General features: G+C 38.6%; 1 protein-coding gene and 1 long non-coding RNA gene across 5 annotated transcripts in view; both read right to left on the bottom strand.

The window, feature by feature from the left end:
- The window catches only part of LOC129772804 (adipokinetic hormone/corazonin-related peptide receptor variant I-like), a 345849-nt gene that overhangs the window by 189152 nt on the left and 142173 nt on the right, over positions 1–14524 (bottom strand). The gene's annotated exons all lie outside the window — the stretch shown is intronic.
- LOC129772805 (uncharacterized) lies at positions 5251–7033 on the bottom strand. The gene is made up of 3 exons (XR_008742640.1): positions 6835–7033; positions 6536–6778; positions 5251–6474 (listed from the first exon to the last, which is right to left on the bottom strand). It is a non-coding gene; the product is annotated as an uncharacterized LOC129772805 (long non-coding RNA).

Here is a 14524-nt window from a genome sequence, read left to right as displayed (position 1 = left end):
CGTTTAGCCGCACCCTATTTTTCCTCAATATTTTTAAAAATAAGTCAATTCTTTGAACAGTTTTGCGCATAAAAGACGATTATTGTTTATTGTTCGAATCCATTCTAAAAAAAAGCATAAATTCACTTTTTATTTTCTAAGTGACTCAAATATGTGGAATCTGGATGGACATTCGTTTAGCCGCATCTTAAAATTTCAATGAAAGAAAATTTGTGCAGCAAATTTCGAGTCCAATAGGTAGCTAATATTTAGTATGTCCACCTCCATTTCGGATCACTTTGAAAACTCAATTTGGCATCGACAGCTTTTAAAGTGTTGCCATATTGATTATAACCCAACACTCCTAAATTACTGCCTTGAGGCTAGAAATTTTGTCAAATTGTCATCCGTTTGCATAGACCAAAGTACGTAGAATAGAAGGTAAGTGATATTATATGTGTATACACACGGAGCGCGCATGTGTTACACACACAAAGAAATTAGTAATAAATAATCTTCAATTTGTTCGATGTTCGGAAGTTTTTTCAATATTTCTTGTTTTTAAAAGTTAAAAAAATCGTAAAAAGTGACGAAATCGTAAGTCGAGCCGACGATAAACACGATAGTGTACCGCATTTCCACTGCAGGTAAGTTTGATGTGATTTTTTTTATCTATTTCTTACTGAACAGTGTTTGTTTACTTCAGCAATATGTCGAAGTGCCACGTACCGCGATGCCGGAGCAGAAAATTTTTGAAAAGTTTTGATGAAAGTCGGATAACTTTCCACCGTTTTCCGACCAACAAATTGTTGAGACGAAAATGGTTAAACTTTTTCGGATACAAATGCTCGTTCGCTTCATTTTTCGCCGGTTTCTTTTGGGGATACTGTTTTAACCTATAATCAGCAAAGAAGACGTCTTCGTACTGGAGGTAAGTGTTTTTTGTATAAACTGTGATGAGATAAACTAATCGGAGATGTTTTCAGCTATTCCATGCATTCGCTCCTTGGACCTTCCAAAACGTTCCGCTATCATTCGTAGCGTATCTAACGTTACCGAAGAATCTGGTGAAGCTGCTACCGGAAACCATTCCGATTATTCCCACTGCCAATTTTTGCATGGATATTCGAACGATTGTTTGGAGTCAACGGCTGTTGGGGAACAAGTTAACGGTTCTGGTTTTGTTGCATCGGTGAGCGGATCAGAGCTTGAACATCTTAGCGGTACTAAGGAGCAGAACGAACGAAGTTTATCGGCAAACGAAATAACAACAGTGGCAAAATATGGCATACTTTGCCACAAGAGAGAACGTGAGCTGAGAGCTACAATCGAAGAGTTGCAAAGCAAACTGGAAAATCAAGATCATCAGATTTCCAATTTAAAGAAGCAAACATTTGAGCTTCAGAGAAGGATTCATGAGCAGGTAAAGGCTTTCGATGATTTAAAAAAAGTGCACAAAGAAGAGGTAATCAACAAAGCCGCCAACCAAATAAACCTCATGACAGGAATAAATTCAAGAGTGAATTGGACCAGCGAGGAGTTATCGAAAGGTTTTACCCTTCGATACTTTGGTGCTCCAGGGTATGATTACCTCACCAAAACCTTAAAATATCCTCTTCCGAAACTAAGTTGCCTCCGCAAGTACGCCAGCAAAATGGATATGCGCCAGGGCTTTCTTGAAGAGGTTTTAAAAATGCTGAAGGCGAAGTCCTCAACCATGTCCGAAAGATCAAAAGTATGTGTCCTGTTATATGATGAGATGTCATGCAAAGAAATCTACGAGTATGACAGAAAACACGATGACATTCTCGGACCGAACACTAAAATGCAGGTAAAAGTTTGGAATAATAATTGAAATTATATACACTCGACAAAAAAAAAAGAGGAACAAAGTGCGAAGTCGGAAATTTGAAGTGATTTGCATAATTCTTAAGTTACGAATCGTTCGCGTTGAGAGACACGTAGGATTTTATACTTCTGGTACGATTTGCGATTAAATGTTCCTCTAATTTACTCTAAACTTTGAAAAATCGGCTAGAAAAAATGACTAAACGTATCAATATGAAACGTTCACATATGTTTAGGGAATACACTAGGCTAACAATTTTAAATTCTGTTTTGGCACTTTTTTGAAATAGATGCAAAAAATTTAAATATTTTTTTTTTCGTCAAGGTAACATATTATCCTTGTGCAGAATTTATTGAAGTTTTCAAAACTGCCTTTCGATTTGCGGTGCGATGTTTGTTTATCGACTAAATGATCATTAAAGACGAAGGGGTGCTTTTATATTCAAACTGAAATATCTCTGTATGGGAAGGTCCTACAGGAACATTTTAGGAACCAGATAAATGCTGGTTGATAAGGTTAATTGGGTTTGCCGTTGAGTTGGTTAGCAAAAAATTGTGTTAGTCCAGAAAACCTTCAGATAAACGGAGAAAAATCGATTTTTTATTTCTTCCCGATATTATTGCCCACTACATCTGCGCACACCAAGTGAGAAATGTACGTAAAATATTCTAATATCTGAATGTTTTATATGCGTTCGATATGCGTTGATTTTTCACGAAGTTACATCATGTCAAAAATCATTCAAAATTTCCGGCTCCGCACTCTGTTCCTTTCATTTTTTCGTCGAATGTATGATGTTATTGCAAACTTCTATTACTAACCAGTAAGAGTGTCATAAAACAAATTCGAATGTTCCGATTTTTTCGGTATTCTTCCGGCTTACGTACTTTTTCTTTACTGTTGCGACCTTTTCTGCCATCTGATGACCAATAGTAATAAAAGCTTATTCTACTAGTTGTGATGATCCATACAAAATATGTGACAAAGTGGAGATGTAATAGAAAATTGGATTTTTACGTGAAATAATTATTTACTGTTTCCTTCCTTTGTGTTTGCTTTTTAGGTTATGATGATTCGAGGCTTATTCGCCGATTGGAAACAACCAATTTATGCCGGTTTCAACGTTTCCATGAGCATTGATCTTTTGTGGGAAGCAGGGGACAAAATCAACGCGTCGGGTTTCGAAGTGGTGGCTACGTCTTCGGATAATGGCGGAGGGAATGTTCTGAAGCTTGTCCGAAACTGGCTCATTGACAGTGGCTTCACTTCCACCGATGGAACAACGATCTCTCATGAACCGCTATGGGAGTTAGTTGCACAAAGGCGCACAGAGATCAGCGATACATTTTTCCTCAGAGAAGATCATCTTAGTTGCCAACGCAGCCAACGGCAGAATGTGGCCCTAGCTGCTAAGTTACTGTCGCGAAAATGTGCAGTAGCTTTGCAGAGACGAATTAACACGCCTCAGGCCAAGCGTCTTTCCGAATTCATTTTGATGGTCAACAATTGGTGGGATGTTTTCAACTCTCGCTATCCCAATGAAAGCCAAGTGCTGAAAAGGCCTTATGGAATGAATCTCGTTGAGCAGGACGAAGCTCTCAAAGCGATGGAGGATTTCATGAAAAATGCCGTCCCATCCAATAAGTATAGTATGCAGGTATTTAATTATATTTGAAAATGTTCGATTAAACTCTAAAATGTATCTTTTCATCTGTTCAGCGTTTTCAGAAATCCATCGTTATGTCGATCAAGTCACTCCGATCTCTATATACAGAGATGAATATTCGTTTCAATACAAAATTCATCATGACCGTCAAATTAAATCAAGACGCACTTGAAAACCTTTTTTCGGTCATGCGAGCTAGAGGGGGAGGAAACGATCATCCATCACCAATGGAATGTCTCCGTCGATTGCGGGTCATAATTCTTGGGAAGAGCATTCGATCAGTTTCGGATGGACAGACCACCAGGGAAAATTATGATGGTGAAGAGTTCGCTATAATTGACGTTTTAAGATCATCAAAAGCACTAACTGCGGGTCAATCAGCTTATGCTGAAGAAATTCCAGACCAGGAGGACGATTTTATTGAGATGGAAACGAATTATGGCAACGAAAACCCTCAGGAAAATGCGTATTTCTTTGAGTCGGAAGAAGATGGCCTTGAATACATAGCAGGTGCGGTGGCTAGGAAATTTAAGAATAAATATCCTTACTTGGGAGATTATTCCTACAAGTCCCAAGATCCTTTTCATTTAATGGATCACGATTATGCGTGTCGCAGAAGTTATGTGGATCATCTTTCCCATGGTGGACTATTTAAGCCGTCGATGAAATGGCTTGAGGTAGCGAAGAGTATTGAGATATGTTTTTTAAACTTTCACAAAGCTAATATTTCGACAGAGAAGAATGTAGTAAAGAATGTGGCCAGTAAAATTAAACGAAAATATTCCAACATTCCAAAGGATGTCATTGAACATTTTGTTAAACTAAGAACATATATAAGAATAAGCTCTTTAAACAGAATTCTAAAGGAAGAGAAACAAAAAAAAAACATCTGTAAAACGGCTTCAAAAAGCATCCGACAGACCTTTGACATCTAGTCAAAAGAAAATGAAAAAAAATATTATGTAATAGAATGTAAGGGAATATATAATGTAAAAAAACTTCAATGTATTTTTTATGTTTAGATGAAACAGAATAATCATAAGCCAAAAAATCGAAAATATAATTTTATTTCATTGTTTTTTATTTTAATTAATTATTCAAATTAAAATTAAATCAGATCTATTACTAATATTTGCTCATACGTACTCCATACTCGTTAGAACTTTTCATTTGTTTTAAAGTCTGCTTTGCAATCAACTAAACACTCGGCTGCTTAAATAATTCATCAATAATATTCTACAGATTCCTGCTAGTTCTTCGGTTACAATTTTACGAAGACGCCTATTGGAGACATGCTGTTGGTTTCATGTAAAATCTTTAATATGTGTAATTTATATGTTTTTTCAGTATGTTTGTAATAATAGTTATGTTATTGATGAATAATAATACAAAATTTTGTTCAACCTACAATCCCCTAAACATGAAATAATTCTTTTCAACGTAACCTGTAAATGCTAGTCGCAATTTGGGGAAAAAAATTTAACGTATTAATGCATCGATTACTCCTATTTTGAAATGTTAGAATGGTCGGGAAGAAACCTCAAACCTTTCAAATGGTTATTATGCTCTCAGAAAGTTTGCTCGCTGTGAGACAAAAAAAATCGCTTATTTAATATGACATCAAAAACATCGAAGCACTAACAACCACTATATGATGCACTTCATGTTTGACTAAAGAACTAAGCGAACTTCACTCCAATCTTAACACATTGAGGACCGCACGTTTAGGGACAAACTTGAACGCTTCACTTGTTCGGATTCCACGAATAAGATCGTTTGCTTCAATGTGGATGAGACGAAGGCGAGCCACCGGTAGGCATTGTTAGATTCTTAGTAAACCAAGGATAAAACCTTCAAGTGTAGAAAACACGGGTTATTTCGTGATCCATCCATAACAGACGGAACGCGAAACTCGAGAGAACATATAAGCGGTCCGCAATATGTTAAATAAGCATTGATTTGTTTCATCCTCTCTCACTACTTAGTTTAACGACTTACTTTTGTTAGTTTGCACTCAGTATCCAACTTGACCTTTAACTATTTAGCTTTTAGAACAAACTTCCTAAATGATTTCTTTTCAATAAATTACGTTGAAATTTATGACTGTGACTTGAGCCCTACAAACAAACCGCCCGAAATGTGAGCTCTATACGCTGTTGCTTTTGCCTCTTGCTCTCAAGATTCAGTACGTACGGATTTGTCTAGGTTTTGGATCCATCCAATAAGCTCTGGGAGAAGATGCTACTATATTTCGATAGTTCGCGGTTAATCAATCGTCTTTAATTACAGAAAAGCAGCCGCCTCAATTGTAACTGACCTCCGCTGGGCGTCATTGGGTTTCGATCATAATTTTGTAACAATATTATATTTTCTTTTTCTCTGCAGCATCTAATTTTATTCTCTTCCTTCAAGTAACTAAAATGTTTTTATTGTGTGTATATAATTTTTTACAATTTTGTTATTGAAACGATAAGAATATTTCTTTTGTCTCATTTTTGTCCTGTTAGCTTGTTTTATATATATGTGCCCTATTTCTTGTATCGCATCGTTTTCTGCAAGATTTATCTAACTAGTATCTAACTAACTCAACGGCGGAAAAAAGTGGAACATTTTTCATTTTGTTTCTCGTGATACCACCAGAGGAGAAGTGCTTCATCTGCGAGATAATGAGGAGGGCGGAACCCTAGTTTAGGACGCAGACGAAGACGTATTGGTGGTCGGTTTGAAGAAGTAAATACCGTTCGTCGTCATATCGTATTCGATGATGCATGCAAATTTTTCCTACTAATCGTTCGCAATCGCTGAATACAGGTGCTCAACGCTCGGTAGCGAGTGAATTTTCGTCTTAATGGCTGATGTCACCAATGTCGTGAACCACCAGGTCATTTCGGTCCAAAACATCGGGTGGACAGTGTAGAATGTCTTCAGTTTTTTTTTTTTTTGCTTTTGTACGGCAATGTACTGTAACTTCCTCCAACCACTGCAACGAAGGATAAATGTTCGAGCTGGTAAGGGTGTGGAAATAGAAATAACATAATTACCTTTGGCATGGCCTTTTCCAAATCGATATTATGCGCTGGAACCATTTGCCACAGAACACTATCTACATTCACTTCTTGCTGCAATGCACTTCTTTTGCAATCACTTCGGAAGATGACCCGGGATGGAGGAAATGTTTTTTCTCGTTTTGCAGAAACGCCAATTTGGTCCCTTAAGTTGCCTCACTACGGCCGAACACTCCAAACCGAAACCAATGAAAGCGCCGCGATGATTCTTGATGGATGCTTCAATAAAAGAGAAAAAAATCAGCAGTGTGGGAGTTAATCTTTCATCATATTACCAATTTGCGGGAACGACTCTGCTTCAATATAACCTCTCCACACATTTCTTCATCGACTTTTGCGTTGGTTTTATAATACAGGTGCGATAATTTCACTGTTTTCAATTTTGAAAATGATTAAGTAAACTGCTATTTCATCATTTAGAAACATATTTTGAGACAGTTCTTTTGTTACAATTCAAAAATGTTCGAATTTATATGGATTCGATCGATGGTTTATTACAATTTTTTACTTTTTTTCTTTGCCTACCACTACTTGAACAAAGCAGGGAGGAGACTACCTTCTATTCTACGTACTTTGTGCATAGACCATCTCGGCCAATATTCTCCACAGGCTCTCTATGGGATTGCAATCGACTGCAAGCAGGTCATCCAAGAAGCGGAATGTCCTTTTCAGTAAACCATGCCTTCGATTGCTTGGAAACGTGGATCTATGCATTATCCTGCTGAAAAAACGATATCCTCGGTAGCGTTATTCTCAATATGGCCAATCAAAACATCCTCCAGTAATTGAAGATACTCTTCGGAGTTCATTCGGGTGGAAATGAAACAAATGGGAAGCTTGCTGTGATAGGAAACGGCTCCCCACACTGTCAAACTTTCGCCCCCCAAAGTTTCGCTTCGAACTCACGACATTCCGTCGACTTAAATTGTACCAATAGCAACTGTAACAGTCCGGACCATCCAAATTGAACTTTTTGCGCAGAAAATTACAACATTTTTCCATTCTAGTTTCCATTCCATGTATGCGAAAATGAGATGGTCCTGCTTATGGGTGGCGGTCAGTTTCGGCTCCCCTTGAAGTTTCTTCCCTGCGGCTAAACGTATGTCTCGGAAAAAAACGACGTTTGAATGTCTATATCCACCGATGCCGCCTTGTGTGTGTGTGTGTGTGTATGATTGTGACGCATGTCCTTTCAATAAAATTGACTTAAATATACTACCACTACAGCAAATAAGTATCCCGATAAAATGAACATTCCTAGTTATTTTGTAAGTATTTCAAGTTTTTTTTTCAAATGCGGCTAAACGAATGTCTATCACTGTATGTTTTACAATTACATCGTGATAACCGTTTCTAGACAATTGGATAGTTGCGCTAACGGAATTGATCTTTGTTCGAAAGAGCTAATTGATGTTCAAGTGAAAAAACGCACACTTATATGTTCTATCTATATGAATAAAAATGGATCGCCAAATTTGTAGGTAAGCGGGAAACTTGAGGAAAGAGTTCCGCGATTGGACCCACGAACGTTCGCTTAGTGAGAAAACGTAAATGTTCGAAAGTATTCATATAAAAAATGTTTTTTTTTGGTGGAACGAAGTTCGCCGGATCAGCTAGTAGTGATATAATTAATGAATCTCTCAAGAATGGAATCAGCGAACCAAGAAGTCGTATCTTTTTCATGGGGAACATTAACCTACTTTATTTCGAATCCACCACGCATGTTAACAAAAACGTTCTATTTGGATCTTTTGTTTATATTTGTGTCACAATTCATCCGTTGTTCCATTCCATCCATTCGTTCAGAGTGGCTTCACTTGAAACGCGGGGAGAACGAATAATCGAGGATGATCGGATCATTATCAAAAGTACTTAAGCATCAAGCTATCCGCGAGCAATCGGTTTCCCAATGTTATGAACTGTACAAGTTAGATAAACATGAAAATACAAATAAGAATAGTATAATAACTGAGCCTCTAAAAATGAATAAATAAAAAAAAACCATACTCGAAGAAAAATTCAAGTGCTTCTTCTGAGCTTTTCAGTTTTTTTAATCAATCTACCTTCCCAGCATAAATTTGTATTGGGGATAGACAAAAAGAATGGGACTTGTAAAAAATTACAAATGTTTTAACAGTCAAAACTCTTCGAAAATATAGTTATGTAATTGGCTTTATCTGGCGAGAAATATTGAAAAAGTTTAGCTAGTCTTACTCTTTCTGTCTGTCCTATATATTTAATGTCTGATTAGCCTTGTATTCACTACAAAGCATTGAATTGACTTAACATGTGATTTCCTCAAATTCTTTACTCATAGAGTTAATGAAATTGAGTACAATAAAGGGTGTGTCACATCAAATTGCATCACGGAAAAAACGCTGTAGAAATTCGTCCAGTAGACCGATCCTTTTGAAAATTTTAGACAGTAAAATAAAAACTATTAAACAACTTTTGGCATTTTCTTTTTATTCATACTTCGAGCCCAAGCCCGTATGCTCACACCTTCCTCTTTACCCCGTCCATAAGGTTCTGTACAACGTCAGGTTGTATTTTTCTTGGACAGAAATCCATTTTCTCTTGAAGTCCGCCTCCGATTTGACAAGTTTTGGGTTCTTCCGGAGGGCCTGCTTCATAATCGCCCAATATTTCTCTATTGGGCGAAGCTCCGGCGCGTTGAGCGAGTTCATTTCCTCTGGCACGAAGGTGACCCCGTTGGCTTTGTACCACTCCAACACGTCCTTTGAATAGTGGCACGAAGTGAGATCCGGCAAGAAGATGGTCGGGCCCTCGTGCTGCTTCAATAGTGGTAGTAAGCGCTTCTGTAGGCACTCCTTAAGGTAAACCTGCCCGTTTACCGTGCCGGTCATCACGAAGGGGGCGCTCCGCTTTCCGCAAGAGCAGATCGCTTGCCACACCATGTACTTTTTGGCAAACTTGGATAGTTTCTGCTTGCGAATCTCCTCCGGAACGCTGAATTTGTCCTCTGCGGAGAAGAACAACAGGCCCGGTAGCTGACGAAAGTCCGCTTTGACGTAGGTTTCGTCGTCCATTACCAGGCAATGCGGCTTCGTCAGCATTTCGGTGTACAGCTTCCGGGCTCGCGTCTTCCCCACCATGTTTTGCCTTTCGTCGTGGTTAGGAGCCTTCTGAACCTTGTATGTACGCAGGCCCTTCCGCTGCTTGGTCCGCTGGACGAATGAACTTGACAAATTCAGCTTATTGGCGACATCCCGGACCGAACTTCTCGGATCACGTCTAAACTGCTTAACTACGCGCTTGTGATCTTTTTCACTGACGGAGCATCCATTTTTGCCGTTCTTCACCTTCCGGTCGATGGTTAGGTTCTCGAAGTATCGTTTTAGTACTCTGCTGACCGTGGATTGGACGATTCCCAGCATCTTACCGATGTCCCGATGTGACAACTCCGGATTCTCGAAATGAGTGCACAGGATTAATTCACGACGCTCTTTTTCGTTCGACGACATTTTTCCAAATTTACGAAAAATTGACAGTGAAGCATGCCCAACGTGATCTATACACTCTTATCTGATTATAAGCGAAAGCTGAAGATATAATTCCTAAAAATTAAATTTCTACAGCGTTTTTTCCGTGATGCAATTTGATGTGACATCCTTTAGAATTCGACATGTATTAAAATGAATCACTTATTAAAATTCGAGTGGCGTTATCTGTTTCCGATCGTGAATAGACGATAGAAAATAATTGGTAGGAAACGTGATTGTTCGTAATTACTCACAAAATCAAACTGTGATTTTTTATAGACAAACTTCTCTTCTTTAGGCTTATACACAACATAATTCAGTGTGTGGACGATTTCCATTGCTAGCTCGAACAACAAGCGAAAATGTATCAAAAATGTCCAACAAGTGATCTGTTCTCCTTTCACTCGCGCGAAAATAAAACATGAGATGTTTCCATCGCTTTGGTCGCTATGCAGCGGTGAATAATATCAATCACTCACAACCTACCATAACTCAACCTTAAATAGCATGGTGATGACTAAAATTACCAACCAAAAGTGAGCCATTTCCAGGAATAAAAAAAATACAACCAAACTCGTAAACAACATCGCCGGTCGCCGGAAATGTCAGCACTAATAACCCCGAATAAGCGAAAATCGAGCCCCAGAGTCCGGGAGTCGGCCGGCCTACATCGTGTTATCCCACGTCAAACTGAAGCGACAACACCACAGTTTTCGGTTCGTATAACAGTAGGTATCGATTCATTGAAAAACAAAAACCACCCGCCATCATCGGTCGAAAATATGCCCCCAGTGCTGTGAGCAATATTTTTGCCGGTTTCCTGGGTCTAGGCTGCAATGCGTGGGTGGGTGTATTTTGCACCAAGGTTAATTCACTGAAAAAATGTTTATTTTAAGTGTTAAAGTCCTATGCAACCACCCGGAAAACCATGCAAAACATAAGATCAAGGATGTTTTCCACTAATTACACGATTCATTGCAATGTAATCTTCATACTGAACAATTTATCACCCCGCCATTATCATCCACCGTAACCATAATTCGGGAAATTCTCTTTCATTCCCCAAACACACGACAGCACTCATATGTTTTCCCGCCCGAGGGAGCTTTGGAAATACGAAACCAATTTCTCACCAAAGTTGCCCTCTATTTGGTAAGCTTGCAAATATACACATATAAAGCAGCGTTAACATATCCACCCGGCGAAAAAAAGAGGGAGGGGGTGGTGATGTGGTAAATGAGCTGTTTCAAACGGCTAAACGATGGAGGTGAGATACGAATGTGAGTTGGTATTCATTTTGGGAAGGATCGAAAAGAAACGACAATCGTCGTAGGATGTGTCTGGCTGGATGCTCGCTATCCTCACGTCTGTGTAATAAATTGAGATTATTTTGGGATCATCGCGCTTAGCTATTTCGCCTAGCGAATTCGAACGAACACAGATCGGGTTGTTAGGGGAGATAAATGGTAGAGTTTTTGTGCTGAGAATTTACTGCTCCAAACTGGATTCGAACACCCCATTAGAAGTGGATTTAAAACTTATACTGTCAAATTATCGAATGAAATTTAGAAAACGCGTTCAACATTATGCGCTTGAGAGATGCAATTATCGTTAACGCGTTTCCACCGGATAGTTGACAGCTCTAAGAATCAATATTTTCTAACTCGTGAATGCCAGTTGAAATTGTCGTGTTCGGCGTTTTGGCCGATGCGATAAATAATTAAATTTCACGAGGTATATTTATTCGGTGCAATCAACGAAACCAATTCGTCCGCTAATGAGGTTCAATGCTAAAATCTAATTTGTTCAAATTTGCGAATGTTCACTCGAATGTTTCACGCAACGAATAATTTGAAACCCAAATCATTGTAGTGGAATTACATTACATTGGATTGCACAGCGGCCTCATGCTGCATATCTTAATTAGTTTATGAATGCCCTGGAGGCCGAATCGTTTGAAATGGCGTATCCAAAATTATTTACCTTTAGTTATAATGTACAGCAAAGGTCTTGGGAAATCAATGAACTATGTAGGCAAAATAATATATTAAATACAATGTTGAAAAAAAAAAATACTTAAAAAAGGAATTTAATATTTGTAATTTGTAACTTTTTAAGAAAAGTAATATGGAAAGCATCATGCGATTTTACATGAAAAGCTTTGTATATCAGTTTATCTTAAGACGAACCGTTCTAGAGATATAACTAATTTTATACAATTATCCAAAATGACTTTATTCTCAATTAAATTAATGTCTGCGCTTTTGGATGGCCATTTCTGCAATGTAATCTTTTGTATATTGATGTAGTCTCCTGCAATGTTGCTAGTTTCTCCGGGGTCAATATCCTGTTAGAAAATAAAGCGACACCGAAGGTCATAGTTTAGGATAGATGGACTCAGATTTTGTTTTGGAAATTTCATCGATCAGCAGCTGATTCAACCGCCATCAGTAGCGAAATGATCCCACACCGTATGGAGCCTGCTTCATTTTTGAAAACATTTTGCAGGTTTGACAACAGTTCGGATGTAGTTTCGATTGAAATGTCCAGTTCCAGTGTTTCCTTGATTTTTCGAGCGATTGTAACCAGTTTTTGGACACTTTCCTTACATTGTCTATATTCCGAGAAGTTTAGTTTGGCCTTCAGCTTTCGACATATAGACTTCGACATTGTGATGCGTCTAGTCGACTCAAATGTCTTGTTCTGCGCCGCGAATGTCTGGAAATGACTATAGTCAGATGGTCCATTCTTGGAGGTATGTTATAAATTCATTTCTAGGTGAGCGAAAGAATGAATTAGAGTAATGCGGGGCAATAGTGCGCACCTAACTGAAGCATCATTACTAGAGAGTGTAGACACCGTCCAGTAGGCAGGAGGGCAGGAAAATGTCCAACATTTGAAACAGAATTCATTTTTATAAATAAACTAGCTGACCCGGCGAACTTCGTCCCACCCACATTTGATATATTCACTTAAATCATTTCGAACACTCAAGTTCTCACAGAAATTATTTTTATGTACGTAATCTATACTCGCGGTATATAATTTCATTTTTGACATATAGACTTGATGCAGACTAAGACGCATCGATCCTGATACTGACTGTTTAAATCCGTGGCTCCGTTCTTGAGTTAAATCGTGAGGAACGGACAACAAATCATTTTTATTTATATATATCAAGTTTATAAATACATAGTTACCTTCACTTGATTAATTTGAAACTCATTGTTGAGAAAAAAAAAACAATATTGATTTGAAGTGCATTGTGAAAACATAAGCAAAAACGAAGCATAACCGTTATTGAATTGAATGCATGGTTAAAATAAAAACATTTTTCATTTGAAATTAATTTTGAATTATTTTTAAGTATTTTTTTATTTTTATTCCTCATCTTGGATTTCGGTTCTGAGGATTCCGACGCTTTGCCTTGGAGCGCTGTTGCTTCGTTGCGCTGTTGTGGGGTTCGAAGATACAGACGGTGGTTCCACATGAAGCTAGAAGCCCAATCTCTTCCTGCTAGTTTTGCAACTTGGTTGAATTCGTGCTGGAGGTTGTTGGCTTGCGAAAAATTGAACGCCATGCGCCGTAAAGAGTCATACCATAGAAAGCTTTGTCCAGTGGCCTGCACATCCTCAGACTGCTCACTCGTAAATACCTATCTGAACCGCCATAGGTACTCGCTGATACATTCCAGCAGAAGAAATGTAAATAAAAGAAGATTCAAATCATAAATCACTTTCTGATATGAGCCTCTTCCTCAGAGCTGATTCAGAAATACTGAGGTCTGCCGCAATCCAACACTTCGAGACTCCGTCCCGAAGCCTCTGTCGGGCTATTTGAGCATTTCTCGAGTTCATTTCTTCTAATCAGTTTTCTTCTTGTGGGTCCCGTTAATATTTTTGTAATTTTATAATTTTTTTTCAGAGCAAAACGCTAGTGCGAACTTTTACCGCACGGCCACTGCGCACCTTTGCCCCACAAACAATTTTTGAACTAATCGAATTTAAAAAAAAAACATTTGAACTTTTTCACGAAAACGAATGTGAAAAAATGAAATGTATATTTTTTCATGAAATGTATATTTTTTTAAATGTGTGAGCTGCTGGTGTTTTTTTTTATATATAGAGGTGAGGAACGCTCTTCCAGCCTTATCTGGGAAGGGATAACCCAGACGTCGAGTGGGGATCGCACCCACAAAAACCAAGCCCTCTACTCGTAGCCTCATTCCCCCCGGGACCACATCTAGGCGACTACTTCAGGGGGCGGCTGTGCTCATGCACTTCACGAGTTTTCAACGCAAACTAACGTTGATCCTTCCCTTTTTCTCTATATTCTTATTCACCATTCGTTGCTCTCCACTGCGCTTATGACCATTTTGCAGGCATCCATTTACCCGTCGAGACGTGCACCGATTAGGAAGCGCCCTCCAACATGACGCGCGCCCCGTCACAGCCACCCTCGC

Source organism: Toxorhynchites rutilus, chromosome 3 (assembly GCF_029784135.1).
Source record: "Toxorhynchites rutilus septentrionalis strain SRP chromosome 3, ASM2978413v1, whole genome shotgun sequence".
NCBI classification, from domain to species: domain Eukaryota; kingdom Metazoa; phylum Arthropoda; class Insecta; order Diptera; family Culicidae; genus Toxorhynchites; species Toxorhynchites rutilus.
The sequence above is the reverse complement of the archived record's forward strand: the minus strand, read 5'-3'. Positions and strand labels throughout refer to the sequence as shown.